The sequence below is a fragment of the Lethenteron reissneri genome, chromosome 26 (genome assembly GCF_015708825.2).
Source record: "Lethenteron reissneri isolate LAM-NWPU_2019-01 chromosome 26, ASM1570882v1, whole genome shotgun sequence".
NCBI lineage: Eukaryota > Metazoa > Chordata > Hyperoartia > Petromyzontiformes > Petromyzontidae > Lethenteron > Lethenteron reissneri.
This window is the reverse complement of record NC_083804.1, coordinates 4,957,671-4,962,609: the sequence shown is the minus strand read 5'-3', so window position 1 is coordinate 4,962,609 and position 4,939 is coordinate 4,957,671.

Here is a 4,939-nt window from a genome sequence, read left to right as displayed (position 1 = left end):
GTACTGTGGCTGGTGGCGAGAGGAGTTTGTGCCAATAGCAGAGGGAGTGGAAGGGGGCAATGTGGGATTTGTTGAAACTTCTGAGGTTGAGTTCGTGGAACACCCTGGGACCGAGTCGGTGGAGGAAGACTCTGGGACGGAGCCGGTGGAGGAAGATTCTGGGACAGAGCTAATAGAAGACTCTGGGGCGGAACTAATGGAAGACTCTGGGACGGAGCTAATGGGAGACTCTGGGACAGAGCTGGTGGAAGAAGATTCTGAGACAGAGCTGGTGGAAGACTCTGGGACGGAGCTGGTGGAGGAAGATTCTGGGACGGAGCCGGTGGAAGAAGAGTCTGGGACGGAGCTAATGGAAGACTCTGGGACGGAGCTGGTGGAGGAAGATTCTGGGACGGAGCCGGTGGAGGAAGACTCTGGGACGGAGCTAATGGAAGACTCTGGGACGGAGCCGGTGGAGGAAGATTCTGGGACAGAGCCAGTGGAAGACTCTGGGACAGAGCTGGTGGAGGAAGATTCTGAGACAGAGCCAGTGGAAGACTCTGGGACGGAGCCGGTGGAGGAAGATTCTGGGACAGAGCTGGTGGAAGACTCTGGGACAGAGCCGGTGGAGGAAGATTCTGGGACAGAGCTAATGGAAGACTCTGGGACGGAGCTAATGGAAGACTCTGGGACAGAGCTGGTGGAGGAAGATTCTGGGACAGAGCTAATGGAAGACTCTGGGACGGAGCTAATGGAAGACTCTGGGACGGAGCTAATGGAAGACTCTGGGACGGAGCTGGTGGAAGACTCTGGGACGGAGCTAATGGAAGATTCTGAGACAGAGCCGGTGGAGGAAGATTCTGGGACAGAGCTGGTGGAAGACTCTGGGACGGAGCCGGTGGAGGAAGATTCTGGGAGAGAGCCGGTGGAGGAAGATTCTGGGATTGGAAAAGTAGAATGTGGTTCTGAGTTCGTGAAAGACCTTGGTGCGGAGCTCGTGGAAGCAAGCACTATTGGATTTGTGGAAGACTGTGGGTCTGGATCAGTGGAAAATTGTGAGACTGCATGCGTGAAAGACCTTGGTGCGGAGCTCGTGGAAGCAAGCACTATTGGATTTGTGGAAGACTGTGGGTCTGGATCAGTGGAAAATTGTGAGACTGCATGCGAAGGGGACTGTGGGATTGGAATACTGGAAGAATGTGGGATTGAGTTTGTGGAATTGTTTAGGACTATTGGATAAGCTGAAGACTCTGGGACTGGATGCGTCGATGGCTGAGTGACGGTGTGCCGAGGCGATTGCTGGGGGCTTGTGGAAAGAATTCCTGGGGGTGCTTCTCCAAGCCGGGAGGGAAGAGTCTTGGTTCTGTTCTTCACGGTTTCAATCGGACCCAGCGCATCTGCGCTCTCCGCAAGCTCGGCGACACCTGCCAAGTCGACAGAGGGGCGGAGGATACCGCAGGATGGTGAATTTCGGGCCGGTAAAACAAAGTCCACCCACAGCTTTCCGCAGCGTTTTCAGGTCGAACCGAATGTTGTTCAACAATGTCAGATGTTTCGCCCCCACATGCTGGGAGCTTTTTTAGGAACCTAATATCGTTCAGTGAATGTCACTGTCATTCCTCAAATGTTATTCAGTTTCTGAAGCTCCCTGCACATGGAGCGAATCATCGGACAATGCCAAACACGCCGTAAATAAACAGAAAACACCGTAACAGCAACAGGAGCACAACTGTAAAAACCTAAAAAGCAAAATTCACCCCCATTAATGCATGGCATCGTCTCGCCAGTCCATCCATAATTCACAGTCCGGCTATAACCAGGGCTGCAATTCTCAAGTATTTTCTAGATTGCCGGCAGACTGGCGTAGGCCCCCCTATTAGCAACAGCCTTGGCAAGATATGTACTGGATGTGGTGTGCCAGGTGCAGAGGCATTTTCTGGGTGATGACCCACAGACCCGGTTGAAATTAAGTCCTGGCCATAACTACATCATCATCTGATCACCACACCATCACCACAGTTGCTCTCAACAATCCAACACATTCACCAACAGCATCATAAAAATGTAGGTAGTTTCACACCGAAAACACGCATTAGACACCACATTCATCTTCACAACACGCACCTATCTCTTCACTCCGTCCAAGTGGCCGTTGGTCACCGAAAACGCCTTCATCATCTGTGGAGTGCAACAAGGAATGAGATCCCTCCTATGCTCGTACAGATTGGTGGGGCACGTGCTTTTAGCGAGCACCTGTTAATATTCACACGGCACACAAAGGGGTAAGGCATGACCAGCACAACACCCAAGCCGCCTGTGTCTCACAAGTGTTGATGTAGACACCCCATACCAGGTGGTCATTTGAGAAAGGATCAACATTCGGGAGGCGCAGCATAAGGGTCAGATACATTTCTTCGCCGACGTTAGCCATGGCCAGGAATTCATTTCGGGTTGCCGAATTTGTGCATACACCATTGCACATTTAACACGTGCACATTAGGTCTTAATAGAATGTAGAAACGCTTTCAAAATTATTCTGGATTCAAAGAAACCACGAATTGGTGAAGGATAATAGTAGCAACAGTTATGTCAATTTACGATGGAGACTGATGTTTCCACAATGCTGACAAGGCTCCGTGTAATTATAATTTGAAAAATAATAATTTACAGCCCTTTGTCAATCCACTGCTGGATGAAGGGCTTCCCATGCCAGTGGTCATTGGAGTGGTGTTGAATAATACTTCGCCGGTCAGTGCGCGTTCGTTTAGAAGCATCCCAGGACCGATTAAGAAACAATCACTCACTCACCACTGATGTTAGCTGTGGATGGGTTAATTGCGCAATACGTGAATATCTGCAACTTACACAGTATGTCACTTTTGATGCTGTAGTCGAGTGCAATTACCGAAAAAGCGGCACACGTATAACTTAAATAATAACGACGACTACTTGAATGTTCACCTGGATCAACAATTTGGGCCAACGTGTCACCATGTACTTTCGAGGCATTAAACTTTAGTCAGATCTTTAGTAAATGTTCTGTGACAATGCAACATGCCATATAAGAAAATTGCTTCATGAAGCGGACTTTCATTATCATGGAATGCTGAGATCACGGCTTAAATTCCTGATCGCGAGACCTCAATAGCTCCACGAAAACAAAGCAATGAATTTAGCTGCAAGATTTGCACAGTGGCTTCATGCAGAAAAATCAAATACCGCAACGCGCCCAGCAGGAGGCACCAGGAACCCGGCTAAAACCCCCAGAGGCAATTCACTGCATCAAAAAGGGTCCCGCTAAAATGATGGTTCGCTTTGTCGCTCACATTGGGATTTGCGGGTGCATATAATTAATAATGATCATCAATTGCAAACTATTGAAAATACATTTATAAAGGTGTCCAGTTTGGGGGGGGGGGGGGGAGGCTTGTTCCCCCATGCCCCCCCCCCCAAACTCCGCCGATCATTAAAATGAACCACATTGCCAGGAATGTTGAGCCAACCTTGGCGCACAAACTTTGGCAAGTTTACTGGGTGCGTGACAAAGCGCTCGGCAGTGCGGCAGCGTACCTTGGTCGAGGTGTGGGAAACTCCCAACGGAGGTGACATTTGCGACCAGGAGACAAGAGATCCAGATTCCAGGCCAAGCTGGAAGAAAAGTCCTTTTCATTGCGACCTGCGACGCAGGCACACCATTGCGGGCGCACAAAAACACGACAAAGAGTCCACGCGTAAGACACGCCGACTGTGGGGACAGGTTCTGTTAGCGAGCACCTATTAAGGTCGACGCGACGGAGAAACGAGGGGAGAGGTGGTGTGGTCAGAAGCACGTCTGATTTTCATCAAAATCTTGACGTTTCACACGCCGCAAAATAACAAATTTAAGGTGGAATTGACCAAGCAGAGGGTCCTCGATATTTCCGAGATGAGCCACGGCATGGAATTGAACGTAGGTTGCTCGGTTTGTGCACCGCAGTTCACCGACCACTGCGCCACTGATTGCACAGACAAAACATAGGCAGCAGAGTCCCTCTGCACGCCGTGGAGATGGAGCGAATAACTCGGTTCCTTTGCCAATTGTTTGGTGCATTGATACATTGGCAGGACCAATGGGGGGGGGGGGGGGGCTTCATCCAGCAGTGGATCGATCTTGGCGGATGCCGATTTCTAATTGTACTCTCCAAACACGCGGTACAACAACACACCGGCGTAGGAGCGTGCGCCAAGTGGACGGAGCAAGAGCGGAGGGCCAGCCCACGGAGTTGGGACCGAAAAACTACAAAGAACACGGAGCTCCGTGCGGCCACACCACCCTTACTTATAGAAGAGGTCGACTCACGCCTCATCAGCTCATCACCCACCTGGCCAGATCATCACCCACCTGGCCAGATCATCACCCACCTGGCCAGATCATCACCCACCTGGCCAGATCATTACGGACCTCATTAGCTCATTACAAACCTCATCAGCTCATGAGTAAGTAACCACGCCAATGCTGCGACAACTCCAGTTCAACGCACTGCCCCCAATTACGTGGCACGATATTTGTTTCGTTATGTTTGATTCTTTTTACAGTTTCTGTTCAACACGTGGCAAAATATTCAATAAGCTTATATTAAACGTATAAATTATGTAATATTGTTGACAATCGAACGCACGATGGATTCGTTATTTTAATGCGTGCAACAAACGTAACGCCTTCTTACTCTTGGCAATAATGTCGTCGGTAATTACAATTAAGGATACATTAAGTTACTTAATGTTGTTAATTGAGGATATGTTAAATTGTCAATTATTTTATCCTATATCATCATCAAACATAGCAACAACTATACAGGGTGGTGCAGATGTCTTGTGACCCCCAATTAATTGACCCCTAACATATTTTTCACTTTGCATATTAATTTTTATCTTGATTTGAAGCTTTCGTGATTGCAGGAATCCATACTCTTTGGTTCTT